At 38.5% G+C, this 15,981-nt stretch overlaps 1 non-coding gene across 1 annotated transcript; it reads left to right on the plus strand.

Moving 5' to 3' along the window:
* Window positions 1-2,067: 2,067 nt before the first annotated feature.
* On the plus strand, window positions 2,068-2,174 carry LOC132651826 (U6 spliceosomal RNA). The gene has a single exon (XR_009589386.1). It is a non-coding gene; the product is annotated as a U6 spliceosomal RNA (small nuclear RNA).
* Window positions 2,175-15,981: the final 13,807 nt, after the last annotated feature.

A 15,981-nucleotide genomic window follows, 5' to 3' on the forward strand; every position in this document is an offset into this window, starting at 1 on the left:
AACTTATACAGTCAAACACTGCCCTTCTTTAGCAGAATCTTTTCTCAATTATATAAGTCATTGTAAAAGTTGTCAACATATTATTTATATTGCTTATATGGGAAGTTAACATAATATATATACACTCCTTTTCTATTACTCACAGGTTCAAATTCTTACCCATTGTGCCACTCTATATTTTTTCTTTAAAATACAATAATTGAAGGATGTTTTGTTCATCTAATCATTGACACATGATCAGAGTTTCAGCGCCAAGTCCTTTAAAGAAAACTGAGTTCAGCCTTGCCACACCCTGGTACCACCACCAAGGAGAAGACATCAGGCCTGAAGAGCTCTATACCTCATCACATTGATCACCATTCTTAATGTATTTAATTATTATGATTTGTTCACATTGTATCTCCTGTGCTGCCCCCTGTCTCTTCTGCTCCCAGGCCCACCCCCCCCAATAAAAACAAGGACCTAACAGACTAGGATCAGAAGGAAGAAAAAGAAACCCTACCCTACCAGTGGACTTGGGAGTGGAATGTGTAGAGAAGGGGGAAACAGGTAGGGATTGGGAGGGGTGGAGGGAGGGAACTAGGGGGGGGATACAAAGTAAATAAAGTATAATTTTTAAAAAAATAATAAAATAATGGAAAAAGTGAACAAATTGTAATAAATAATGAATAAATAAATTTTAATAAGAAATCATGAAATTTTCAGAGAAATGGTGGGAACTGGTAAGGATCACCCTGAGTGAGCTATTACAGAAACAAAATGACACACACATTATATATTCACTCAAATAGACATATAATATAAGATAAACCTACTAAAATATGTATACCTACAGAAACTAATCAAGAGGGAGGACTGGCTAAAATTATCTAATGGCATCCCAAAAGGCAAAGATGATGGACAACAGAAGAAGCAGAAAACAGGGAACTAGTTAGGAACCTAGCACAAAGGGACTCTGAAAGGCTCTGCCCTGCAGACAATCAAAGCAGATGCTGATACTTAAGGCCAACTGTTAGACAGAGTGCATGGACTCTAATGAAAGAAGTGGGAAATAGTAAGATCTGGAGAGGACAGGGGCTCCACAAGGACAGAAACAGGACCATAAAAATATGAGCACAAATGTCTTTCCTGAGACTCATACTCCAACCAAGTACCGTGCATGATGATAACCTAGAACCTCTGCACAAATGTAGCCCATGGCAACTCAGTGTCCATTTGGGTTCCATAGTAATGGGAATAGGGATTCCCTTGACATGAACTGATTGGCCTCCTTATTGATCTTCTCACCCTGATGGGGGAGCAGCCTTACCAGGCCACAGAGAAATAGAATGTAGCCACTCCTGATGAGATCTAATAGACAAGGATCAGAAGGAAGGAGAGGAAGTCTTCCCCTATAAGTGGACTTGGGGAGGGGCATGCATGGAGAAGGGAGAGGGAAGGTGGGATTGGGAACAGATGAGGTTTTATGAGGGGAAATAAAGTGAATAAAGTATAATTTATAAAAACTAAAATAAAAATAATAAAAAGGTATAATTCCTTTTGGATTTATATTATAGGAGGGTGAGCTTTGAGGTTGATATGCCAATGAAAGTGACCAGATAGAATGGAATGTCTGTCTCTTAGTCTCTGTCATTTTATATAATTGTTTATGTTGGTCTCATTATCTCTATTTCTGAATCTGTCTCTCTAACCCTCCCTTTCTGTCTCTTACACTCTTCCTCTCTCCGCCTGCCACTTGTGGTTCATTATGAAAAGCTCTCAGGTTTGGTGGAGGACTACAACAAGATGATTGTTTGCTGAGATGATATCATGGATGGCCTCTTTAAAAATACAAGCAATGTCCTAATTAAATGTTTTTTGTTCAAAGATTTGCCTTGGCCAGGGAGCATTTTCACACACACACACACACACACACACACACACACACACACACAAAATAATAATAATAATTCACTGACTGAGGACAAGTGCGTGCATTTACCAATTAATGATTGAATCTCTGATAATATGAAACTCACAAGTCAGGGACAAGTGAATTTATTAATGACCACTTGAAAGAAATATGTGTTGCTTTCTTTGGCAGCAAATATGCTAAAATTGGAACAATACAGAGAAGATTAGCATGGCCCACGCTAAAGCATGACATGCAAATTCATGTAGAGTTAGGTATTTTTTTTAATAAATTAAAGAAAACACAAATTGATGAAATTGTGGAGGAAAGAATTTAGAGAAAAAAAGCATAGCCAATATACTACAAGAGATGAAAGAAAGAATCTCAGGTGTGGAAGATACAATGGAAGAAATTGATGTATCTGTCAAAGAACATGATAATTACAAAAAATCCTGACAAGGACCTTACAAGAAATTCAAGACAACATAAAAAGACAAAATCAAAGAATAATAAGTATATAAGAAAAAGAAAATTCCCTCCTCCAAGGCCCAGAAAATATTTTCAATAAAACCATTGAAGAAAAATGTCTCCAACGTAAAAGGAGAGGCCAATAAGAATACAAGAGGTATACAGAACACCCAATAAATTGGTCCAGAAAAATCTTCCTGCCACATAATAATCAAAACAGTAAACAGACAAAACAAAGAAAAAAATACTAAAAGCTGCAAGGGAAAAAGCCCAAATAATATATAATGGCAAACCCATCAGAATCACACCTGACTTCTCACAGAAAGTATGAAAGCCAGAAGGGCCTGGATGAATATCATGCAAACCCTAAGAAAACATAGATGTCAGCCCAGGCTACTATAGCAAGCAAAACTCTCCATCATCACAGACAGAGAAAACAAGATGTTCAATGCCAAAACAAATTTCAACAACACCTACACAGAAATCCAGCATTACAGAAGACAGTAGAAGGGAAAATACAACCCAAGAAAACTAGCTACTTTCAAGAAAACACAGGACATAATTAACCTCATTACAGTAAAACAAAAAGCAACCAAGCACACAAACTTGCTACCACAGCCAACATCAAAATCAAAGGATCTAACAGGCACAGTTCATCAGTTCCTCACAATATTTGCCTCAGAACATCAGTGGACTCAATTCTCCAATATAAAAACACAGACTAACCAAATGGATGAGGTAACAAGGCCTAGCACTTTTTCATACAGGAAACAGATCTAAGTCACAAAGATAGACATTACCTGACTGTAAAGAGCTGGAAGATGGCTTTCCAAGCAAATGGACCCAAGAAGCAAGCAGGAGGAGCCATTCTAATATCTGAGAATTTAGACTTTGAACCAAAATTCATCAAAAGACATGGGGAAAGACACTTCATACTCATCAAGGGAAAATTCCACCAAGAAGACATCACAATCCTGACCATCTATACCCCAAACACAAGGGCACCCATGTTTGTAAAAGAAACATTGATAAAACTTAAACCACATATAGATCTTCACACATTAATAGTGGGAGACTTCAACACCCCACCATCAACAAAGGACTGGTCAACAAAATAGAAATTAAACAATGAATTAATGTCTGTAACAGAGGTCACGAATCAAATAGAACTATCAGACATTTACAGAACATTACCCCAAAGACAGAAGAAATAACTTTCTTCTCAGCATCTCATGGAACATTCTCCAAAATAGACCATAGGGTTGGTCACAAAGCAAGTGTCACCAGATACAAGAAGATCGAAATACTCCCTTTTATTTTATCTTATCAACATATCATAAAGATGGACCTCAACATCAACAGAAATAGCAAAAAGCCTACACACACATGGAAACTGAACAACTTGCTACCAAATGACAGTTGGGTCAGGGAAGAAAAAAGAAAGAAATTAAGGTCTTCCTAGAATTCAAAGAAAATGAAGGCACAGCATACCCAAACTTATGGGACACAATGAAAGCAGTGCTAAGAGGAAAGTTCATAGTACTAAGTGTCTTCAAGAAGAAATTTAAGACATCTCGTTCGAGCAACTTAATGGCTGAACTCAAAACCCTAGGGGAAAAAAAAGAAGCAGAAACACAAAAATAAATAGATGGCTTGAAATTACCAAACTCAGCTGAAGTCAATAAATTAGAAACAAATAAAACAATTCAAAGAATCAAGGAAACAACAGTTGGTTCTTTGAGGAATTCAAGAAGAGAGACAAACCTTTTGTCAAACTAACTAAAATGCAGAGAGACACCATCCAAATCACCAAAATGAGAAATGAAAATGGGGACATAACAATAGGCACTGAGGAAATCTAAACTATCATTAGGACTTATTTCAAAAATCTATGTGCCACAAAAATCTAAATGGAATGAACAATTGTCTTGATCAATTCCACTTACCAACATTGAATAAAGATGAGGTGAATCAATTAAATAGTCCTATATTCCCTAAGGAAATAGAAGCAGTCATAAAAAGTGTAAGATAAAAAAAAGCAAAAAAACAAACAAACCAACAACAACAACAACAACAAAAAAAAAAACAGGATCAGATGCAGAATTCTACTAAACCTTCAAAGAAGAGCTAACTCAAGTTCTCTTCAGAGTATTCCACAAAACAGAAAGAAATGGAACACTATCAAATTCATTCTATGAAGCCACAGTCACCTTGGTACCTAAACCTCACGAAGACTCAACAAAGAAAGAGAATTTCAGGCAATCTCTCTAATGAAATTTGATGTCAAAATATTCAAGAAAATACTTGAAAACTAAACACAAGAACACATCAAAGACATCATCCACCACTACCAAGTAGGCTTCATCTCAGGTATACAGGGGTTGTTCTACATGTGGAAATTCATCAATGTGATCCAACATATTAAAAAAATGATAGAAAAATAAATATGATAATCACCTTAGATGCTGAAAAAGGATTTGACAAAATACATCCATTCCTGTAGATCAGGGATACAAGACACATATCTAAACATAGTAAATGTAATATACAACAAACCCTATAGCCAACATCAAACTAAACAGAGAGAAACTTAAAACTGAAATTAGGGACCAGACAAGGCTGCCCACTCTCTTCATATCTTTTCAACATAGTTCTGAAAGTCCTTGTGAGAGCATTAAGACAATTAAAGGATATCAAGTGTATACAAATTGGAAAGGAAGAAGTCAAATTATCACTATTTGCAGATGATATGACAGTATACCTGAGTGATACCAAAATTCTACCAGGGAACTCCTACAGCCGATACACCTTCAGAAAACCTGGCAGGATAGAAAATTAACAACAACAAAAAAATTGTAGCACTTCTGTATACAAAAGACAAAAGGGCTGAGAAAGACATTAGGGAAACAACAAACTTCACAAAGCCACAAAAGACAAAGTGCCTTGTTGTAACCTTAACCAAACAACTCAAAGTCTTGTATGTAAACAATTTCAAGACTATGAAGAAAGAATTAGAAGACAGTATCAGAAGATGTGAAATACCTCCCATGCTCATTGCTTGGAAGTCTTAACCCTGCAATAATGGCCATCTTACCAAAAGCAATGTACAGATTCAATGCAATTTCCAACAAATTACCAACACAATTCTTTACAGAAAAACTGAAAGAAAAAAAATCTAAACTTTAAAGAGGAAAAAATAAGAAACCCAAAATTGCTAAAACAACCCTATACAATAAAAGATCTTCTGGAGGTATCTCCATTCCTGATATCAAGCTGTCCTATAGAGCAACAGTAAAAAAAAAAAAAAAAAAAAAAAAAAAAAAAATGCATGTTATTGGCATAGAAACAGAAAGGTGGATCAATGGAACCAAATAGAAGAACTATAAATAAACCAACACACTTATGGACACCTGAGCTTTTACAAAGGTTCTAAAACCATACAATGGAAGAAAAAAAAGCAGCATCTTCAACAAATGGTGCTGGTCTAACTGGATGACTACATGTAGAAACATACAAATAGATCCAATATTTGCACAAAACTAAAGTCCATGCAGATCAAAGACCTCAACATAAAACCAGACATGTTAAATCAGTTAGAAGAAAAAGTAGGGAAGTCCCTAGAATTTATTGGTACAGGAGACAACTTTCTGAAAAGAACACCAACAGCACAGGCTCTAAGAGCAACAATCAATAAATGGGACCTCATGAAAATGAAAAGCTTCTGTAAAACAAAGGACACTGTCATCAAAACAAAAAGTATGCCTACAGATTGGGAAAGAATCTTCACCAGCCCTCTATGTGACAAAGGGCTATTATCCAGTATATACAAAAAAGTAAAGAAGGTGAAAAGCAATAAGTCAGATAATCCAATTAAAATATGTGAAATAGAGCTAAACAGAAAATTCTTGATAGAGAAATATCGAATGGAAGAGAAATACTTAAAGAAATGCTCAAGGTCTTTAGCCATCAGTGAAATGCAAGTCAAAATGTCCGATGATGTCACCTTATACCCATCAGAATGGCCAAGATCAAAACCTCAAGTGACAACACATGCTGGAGAGATTGTGGACAAAGGGGAACCCTCCTCAACTGCTCGTAGGAATGTAAACTTATACAACCACTCTGAAAATAAATCTGGCACTTTTTCAGACAAGTAGGAATAACGCTTCCTCAAGATCCAGCTATACCACAACCTAGGTGTATTTAAAAAAGAGGCTCCAGTACACAGTAAAGATATTTGCTCAACCATGTTTGTAGCAGCTTTATTTGTAATACCCAAACATGGAAACAACCCACATTTCTCTCAAGTGAAGAATGGATACAGAAATTGTGACAAATTTGACCAATAGAATAATACTCAGCAATAAAAAACAAGAAAATCATGAAATTTGCAGGTAAATGGTGGCAACTAGAAAAGATCACGCTGAATGAGGTATCCCAGAAGCAGAAAGACACACATGGTACATACTCACTTATATAGACATATAATGTAGGATAAATCTATTAAGATCTCTAGATCTAAAGAAACTAATCAAGAGGAAGGACTCTGGCTTAAATGCTCAATCCCCATTCCAAAAGACAAAGAGGATGGACATCAGAAGAAGGAGAATACAGGGAACAAGTTAGGAACCTGACATAGGGCCTCTGAAAGGCTGTGACCAGCAGACTATCAAAGGAGATGATGAGATTTATGGTCAACCATTGAGCAGAGGGCATGGAATCTAATAAAAAAAAGTGGGAAATAGTAAGATCTGAAGAGGACAAGAGCTCAAAAAGAGGAGCAACAGAACCAAAAAAAAAAAAAAAAAATTGAGCAGAGGGTTCATTCCTGAGGGCCAAACTCCAACTAAGCACCATGCTAGAACCCCTGCACAGATGTAGCCCATGGCAGTTCAGTGTCAAAGTGGGTTCCATAGTAATGGGAACAGGGACTTTCTTTGACATGAATTGATTAGACTGATCTTTGATCACCATCCCCTGAAGGGAGAACAGTCTTAACAGCCCTCAGAAGATTATAATATAGCCACTCCTGATAAGATCTGATAGACTAGGATCAGAAGGATGGAGAGGAGCTTCCAAGATGGCAGCGAACAAAGGACATTTGAGAGAGGCAGAGGACCTGAATCACCGAAATTGGTGATTCGAGAGACAACTGAAACTAGAATTTGGACTTTGGGCTTTCTCAAGTGGAGGAGACACCACAGAAGCATGGAGTGCCTGTAGATTTAGATCGGGCACCAACTTCTCTGAGAACGAATTGGGGTGCTTCCCTTGTCCAGGTCTCCTGCACAGAAAAGCCTGCACACAGTACCAGGTAGCTGAGCTCAAAGCTCATAGCCTGGGGACTAACACAGCAGAGACAGTGCTCCCGGCCCCTTAGCGCAAGGGACAGCTGTAACCAACTGCGAACACCACCCCTGGGACACCTGTCTAAGGAGCCCTTACCCTGGGCCCTGCCTAGGACCCTTTGCCGAGCTCTGAACCAGCAGAGCGTCTCCCCCTCCCCTCCCCTGTGGAACGCGATCCTGCCACAAGAAGAGCAGCAGAGCTCATGTCCCTCTGGATATCCTTCCTCTCCAGACTGCACACACCTCCAGAAAACCTGCCCTGCACCCTGCATACACCTCCAGAAACCCACCACACTGGAGGAGCGCATACACCCCTGGAAACCCCACCACATTGGAGGAATGCACACGCCTCAGGACACCCTGCTGCACCAGAGGAGTGCACACAGAATCGGAAAACCCACCACACTGGAAAGCACCCACTGCCAGCGCCACAGCGCAAGCCCAACCACAGAGTGCCAACCACAGAGACTCAGTTCCACAGTACAATCCTTCCTAGATCCTAAATCCGCAAAGCTCAGTGCCTGCGGACCAACACAGCAGAGGCAGGGCTTCAGGCCTCTCAGCCAGGGTGGACAGTTGTAACCGCCTGTTGAACGCCACCCCTCAGAGCACACATCAGAGGAACCCACTCCCCACTTAATGCCCTCTTTCTGAGCTCCAGACCCTTGGAGCACACCCACCACACAAACACTGGGCCCCTCCAGAGTATACACCCTGCTGAAAACCCATCTCTCCAGAGCACAAGCCTTAAGAGTGTCAGCCACAGAGACTCAGATCCATAGGACAATCCTTCCCAGATCTAAAGTCTGCAAGTGGCAGTACTGACTACACAGGGTTGCCCAGCCAGTGATTGTATGGGCCATCCAATCCCTCAGTGGCAGATAACCAGCTGAAGAGCTACAAAGGCATAGGAGACCTGAAAAAACAATATGCACTGGCAATCTTCAACAGCATTTGCATTCCCTAAAATCCCTGCAACACCTTTAGTGCATGCAAGGCACCCCTCTCACACACTGAAGGCCTCTTTATTCTCTAACACCCTGTACCTTAGGACACAACTACACGCACATGCTCAACCACATGCTACCCCACATTTGCCCTTCTGCACCTGTGAACTGTCCTCCTACAGGTTTAGCTGAATTACCAATGCACACACTGAAACCACTGGACCTCCCTCCTTTTTCTGAGGAATTCTCCAGGCACCAGAGAAAGACCAGTCTAATCTGCAGAATCCAGGAACAAACAATGAACACTACAGATAACCAAATGGCCAGGAGTTGGTGAAAGAACAAAACCAATATGAATCAAGATATCATGCCTTCATCAGCAATCCACAAAATTAATGGATTCTCCAACTCATCAGAAACACAAGAAAATAATTTTCAAGCTATGATTATCCAGTGATTTGAGGCATGTAGAGAGGAAACCAACAAATCTCTCAGAGAAATAGATTCAAATAGTTAAAGGGAAACAAATAAATCCCTCAAAGATTTGGCCTCCCAAATGGAAACAAAGAAAAACAAAGTGAATGAATCTCTGAAAGAAATGCAGGCAAATAAAGCCAAACAAATGGAGGCAGAAGTAGTGGCAGTAAGAGAGGAAATAAACAAACAAACAAACAAACAAACAAACAAAATAGAGACCATCTTGGAGACATAGGAATCCACATTCAAACAGATGAAGGAAATGTTGCAAAGCATGAAAACAAAATTAGAATCAATAAAGAAAACACAATCTGAGAAAACCCTGGAGCTGGAGAATTTGGAGAAAATATCAGGAACCACAAAGGTAAGCATCACTAATAGAATATAAGGGATGGAAGAGAGAATCTCGGGTCCTAAAGATGCACTCCCTGAAATAGATACTTCTCTCAAAGAAAAAGTAAAATCAGAAAAATCCCAAACACAAAACATCCAAGAAATCAAGGCCACCATGAAAAGGCAAAATCTAGGAAAAAATAGGAATTGAAGAAGAGGATTCCAGGCTCCAAGGTCCAGAAAATATTTTCAAAAAAATCATAGAAGAAAATTTTCGCAACCTAAAGTAAGATATGTCCACAAATATACAAGAGGCCTACAGAGGACCAAATAGACTAGACCAGAAAAGAAACTCCTCATGCCACATAATAGTCAAAATGCTTAATCTACAGAACAAAGAAAAAAATGTTAATAGCAGCAAGGGAAAAAGATCAAGTAACATATAAAGGTAGACCTATCAGAATCACACCAGACTTCTCCTTAGAAATTATGAAAGCCAGAAAGGCCTGGGCAGATATCATGCACAGAATGACCACAGAATATTCCATGGCAAAGCTAAATTTAAGCAATACTTGAACAGCAAATGATCCCTACAGAAGAAACTAGAAGGAATATTTCAATCCAACGAAAACAACTACATCCTAGAAAACATAGGTTATAGATAATTTTCCAAAAAAATCAAAAGAAAACAAGCAATGAATCACAGTAACACCACCAACTCCACAATAATAGGAAATAACATTCAATGGTCATTATTATCTATCAACATCAATGGACACAACTCTCCAATAAAAGGACACAGACTAACGAATGGTGCAACTTTCTGTGCATCCAAGAAACACACCTATGCAACAAAGATAAACACTACCTCGGAGTAATGTACTGGAAAACTGTTTTTCAAGCAAATGGACCCCATAAAACAAGCAGGAGCAGCTATCCTAATATCTAATAAAATAGACTTTCAACCTAAACTAAACAAAAAAGATGTAGAGAGGCACTACACTCTCATCAAAGGAAAAATCCACCGAGAGGACATCACAGTTCTGAACATCTATGCCCCAAATGCAAGAGCACCTACATTCATAAATGAAACATTATAAAAGCTTAAAACAAACATTGACCCAAACACCTTAATAGTGGGATACTTCAACATCCCACTATCACCAAGGGACAGATCATCTAGACAGAAGCCAAAAAAGGAAATAAAGACACTAACAAATGTCCTAATTCAAATGGACCTAATAGATGTCTACAGGACTTTTCACCCAAAATCAAAAGAGTATACATTCTCTTCAGCACCTCATGGATCCTTCTCCAAAATAGACAATAGAGTTGGTCACAAAGCTGGCCTCAACAGATACAAGAAGACTGAAATAATCCCCACCATGTGACCACCATGGACAAAAGCTGGACCGAAACAACAATGGAAATAGCAAAAAGCCTACAGGCACATGGAATCTTAAAAACTTGCTAATAAATGACATCTGGTTTAAGGATGAAATAAAGAAATTAAAGACTTCCTAGAATTCAATGAAAATGAAGGCACAACATACCCAAATATATGGGACACAATGAAAGCAGTACTTATAGGAAAACTCAAAGCACTAAGTGCCTTTAAGAAGAAATTTGTAGCATCTCATACAAACAACTTAATTGCACAAATGAAAGCCCTAGGAGAGAAAAAAAAAAAAGAAGAAGCAGAAACACCCAAGAGGAACAGACGGCTGGAAATAATCAAACTCAGGGCTGAAATCAATCAATTAGAAATAAATAAAACAATTCAAAGAATCAATGAAACCAAGAGCTGGTTGTTTGAGAAAATTAACAAGATAGACAAACCCTTAGCCAAACTAACTAAAAGCCAGAGAAAAACTATCCAAATCAGCAAAATCAGAAATAAATAAGGGGACATAACTACAAACACTAAGGAAATCCAAACAATCATTAGGTCATAACACAAAAGCCTATATACCACAAAGTTTGAAAATCTAAAACAAATGGACAATTTTCTTGATAGATTCCATCTACCAAAATTAAGTCAAGACCAGGCAGAGATATGGAAAAGCCCTATATCCCCCAAGGAAATTGAAGTAACCATCAATAGCCTCCATTCAAAAAAATGCCAAGGACCTGATGGTTTCAGTGCAGAATTCTACCAGATCTTCAAAGAAGTGCTAACTCCAATTCTTTCCAAATTATTCCACAAAATAGAAACAGAAGAAACATTACCATACTCCTTCTATGAAGCCACAGTCACCTTGGTAAACCATACAAAGATCCAACAAAAAAAAAAAAAAAGAAAGCTCCAGACCTGTCTCCTTATGAACATTGATGCAAAGATACTCAATAAAATCCTTGCAAACAGAATCCAAGAACACATCAAAGATACCATCCAGCATGACCAAGTAGGCTTCATGCCAGGCATGCAAGGGTGGTTGAACATACAGAAATCCATCAATGTAATCCACCATATAAACAAACTGAATTAGAAAAATCACATGGTCATCTCCCTACATGCTGAAAAGCATTTGACAAAATTTAACACTGAAGTTTAACCATTGACGTTCAAAGTCTTGGAGAGGTCAGGGATACAAATACCTAAACCTAGTAAAGGCAATACACAACAAGCCTATAGCCAACATCAAACTCAATGGAGAGAAACTTAAATCAATCCTACTGAAATCAGGGACAAGACAAGGCTGCCTACTCTCTCCATATCTCTTCAACATAGTAATTGAAGTCTTAGCTAGAGCAATAAGACAAGTAAGGGAGATCAAGGGGATACAAATCGGAAAGGAAGAAGTCAAAGTTTCACTATTCACAATCATATGATAGTATACGTGAGTGACCCCCAAAACTCAACCAGAGAACTCCTACAGCTGATAAACACCTTCAGCAAAGGGGCTGGATACAAAATTAAATTAGAATAATCAGAACCCCTCTTGTATACCCAAGACAAAAGGGCCGAGGAAGAAATCAGGGAAACAACACCCTTCACAACAGCCCAGTAGTAACATAAAGTACCTTGGGGTGACCCTAATCAAGCAGGTGAAAGACCTATTTGAAAATCAAGTCTCTGAAGAAAGAATTTGAAGAAGACCTCAGAAGATGAAAAGATCTCCCGTTCTCATGGCTCAGTAGGATTAACAGTGAAAATGGCCAGCCTGCCAAAAGCAATCTAGAGATTCAATGCAATTCCCATCAAAATAACAACACAACACAATTCTTTACAGATCCTGAAAGAAAAATTCTCAACTTTGTATGGAGAAACAAAAACCCAGGATTTCTGAAACAATCCTGTACAACAAATCCTTTAGAGGTATCACCATCCCTGATCTCAGTTGTAGTACAAAGCATTAGTAATAAAAATTTCTTGCTACTGGCATAGAAACAGAAAGGTGGATTAATGGAAACTAATAGAAGACCCAGAAATAAACCCACAAAACTATGAATATTTGATTTTTGACAAAGAAGCCAAAAATTTCAATCAAAATAAGACAGCATCATCAACAAATGGTGCTGGTCCAACTGGATGTCTACATGCAGAAAAATGAAAATAGATCTATATTCATCACCCTGCAGAACAACTCCACATTTGGCTAAGGCCGAGGATCTGGCTTGCTTCCATGTATGTGGACCTATCTGCATTGCCCCCGTGGCACGCCTGGGTTGGCTACTCAGAGGCTATTTAAGCTGTGGGCTGGCTTTCCCTGGGGTCCAAGGATTGTTCAATGTTCCTGAATAAACTGCATTGAAAAAAAAAATGCATTCATGTGAAAAAAACAACAACAACAACAAAAAAAAAACTAAAGTCCAAGGGAATCAAATACCTCAACATAAAACCAAACACATTAAATAGGTTAGAAGAAAAAGTGGGTAAGATCTTAGAACTCATTGGCACAGAAGATAACTTCCTGAACAGCACACCAACAGCACAGGCTCTAAAAGTAACAATCAATAAATGGAGCCTCGCAAAACTGAAAAGCTTCTGTAAAACAAAAGACATTGTCTTCAGAACTAAACGATAGGCTACTGATTTGGAAAGCATCTTCACCAACACAACATCTGAGAGAGGGCTCATATCCAGAATATATAAAGAATGAAAGAAGTTAAAAGGAAATAATTCAAGCAACCCAATTAAAAAATAGGTATGGAGCTAAACAGAATTCTCTGTAGAAGAATATAGAATGGCAGAGAAACTCATAAGGGGATGTACAACATCCCTAGCCATCAGAGAGATGTAAATCAAAATGACCTTGAGATTTCACCTTACACCTATCAGAATGGCTAAGATAAAAACTCAAGATGCATGCTGGAGAGGCTGTGGAGAAATTGGAATCCTCCTACATTGCTGGTGGGAATGTAACCTGGTAAAAACCACTATGGAAATCAATCTGGAGCTTTCTCAGACAGTTAGGAATAGTGCTACTTCAAAATCCAGCTATACCCCTCCTAAGCATATATCCACAAGATGTTCAAGTACACAACAAGAACATTTGCTCAACCATGTTTGTAGAAGCTTTATTTGTAAAAGCCAGAACCTGGAAACAACCCAGATGTCCATCAAGAGAGGAATGGATACGGAAATTGTGGTACTTTCACCCAATGGAATAATACTCAGCAATTAAAAACAAAGAAATTATGAATTTTACAGGCAAATGATGGGATCTAGAGAAAAACCATCCTGAGTGAGATATCCCAGGAGCAAAAAGAAGCACATGGTATATACTCACTTATAAGTGACTACCAAACCTTTAAGATAGGAAAAACATACTAAAATATGTACACCTAAAGATGATAAGAGGTCCAGGGGTAAGATGATCAATCCTCATCTAGAAAGACAAATGGGATGGACATTAGAAATAGGAGAAAACAAATAACAGGACAGTAGACTGCCACCAGAGGCACCTGAAAGACTACCTAGCAGTGTATTAAAGCAGATTATGAAAACTTTAACCAAGCCTTTGGCAGAGTGTAGGGATTCACATGAAGAAATGAGGAATTAGTATAACCTAGAGGGGACAGGGAGCCACAAGGTCCAAATATATCTGAGCAAAGGGGTCTTCTATGAGATTATTTATCCAACCAAGGACCATGCATAGAAATTGTTTAAAAACAAAATATATTAAAAAGAAAGAAACACAAACAAAGAAAAAAAAGGAAGGAGAGGAAGACCTCTGCTATCAGTGGATTGAGGAGGGGAATACATGGAGAAGGGGGATTTAAGGTGGGAATGAAAGGGGTGGAGGGAGTAGTTAATGGGGGGGAGAGAAAGCGAATAAAGTGTAATTAATAAAAATTAGAAAACAGAAAAAGAAATATGTGACTCTTTTCCTGAACTAAGAGTATTGGACACAGGAACTGTGATCTCTGGGTTGTGTGCTTTCACCTACCCAGATTGAGGCATGTACAGCTTCTCAGCACCTGAAGGATCCTGAGTTATCTATGGAGATGAGTAAACAAACTTTCTTCAGTGTCCAGTATCCCTGACCCTGTGCACAAGTGAATTTTTCATGTGAAACTCAACAAGGCTAACTCATTCCTTTATCCATATCCCACACATTTACTCCTGTTTACCTCTGTGACAATGTCAGGTGGGAAATGAAACTTTAATGTTTATTTAATTGGAGTTCTTCCTAAGTAGGGAACCTTCAAAGTGATGTGGGATTAAGGAGAATATAGAGAATGGCAAGGTGGTTTCATACTGTGGTTTCAGATCTGAAATTTCCTAGGATGTGATTTTGAACTGAGTAGTTACTCGAAATCTCAATAAATGGACCTTCACATTCTACCTGATACAATAGGGTGGCAGGGTCTAGACTTCTCTGGGGTATTGTATCTTTAAGAGAAGGGAAAAGTGAAGGAAACCAGACAATTTCTGGGACTGGTTTAACTGAAAAATAGAAAGATTGGTGTGTGTAAAAGGAGTGCTGAGAGGAATAAACTATTTGACAGCTGGTGCTGTTCCAAACCAGTGTTGGCAACCCTGTATGGTTTACCTGGCTAGTTCAGCAGCTGTGTCTTGCACAGTGGTCAGTGAGTAATCCTTCTGTTCCTGGGGTTTACTGTCAAAATTCAGCCCTCAGGATGAGAAATTGGTCCTTGGTATTTGCCTAGGACAAAAGAGCAAAAGTGTTTCCAGTTGTGGTCCTCTAGAAAACAACCCTCTAAACATAGTGTTAGAGCCAGGACTGCTTGTTCAAAGGTTCCAGCTGACCTCATGATGTCTGAGGTAGCTAGGTAACAACTAGTTGATGGCTAGGATTCTCTGCTACATAATGAGTTCCTGGAAAGCATGCCTTATAAAGTCAAACTTGGCCTCCCTTTAGCGGAATATTTTCTCCATGTTAAAAGTCATCGTAATAGTCATGAACATATTTATTGATTATTTGTGGAATTTCTTATAATATACATTACACTCCTTTTCCATTGCTCCTTGGTTCAAATTCCTACCCATGTGTGACAATAAAATTTCTTTTTCTTTAAAATACATTAATTGAAGTATGTATCATTCATA

This window comes from Meriones unguiculatus, assembly GCF_030254825.1.
Source record: "Meriones unguiculatus strain TT.TT164.6M chromosome Y unlocalized genomic scaffold, Bangor_MerUng_6.1 ChrY_unordered_Scaffold_25, whole genome shotgun sequence".
Classification (NCBI taxonomy): domain Eukaryota; kingdom Metazoa; phylum Chordata; class Mammalia; order Rodentia; family Muridae; genus Meriones; species Meriones unguiculatus.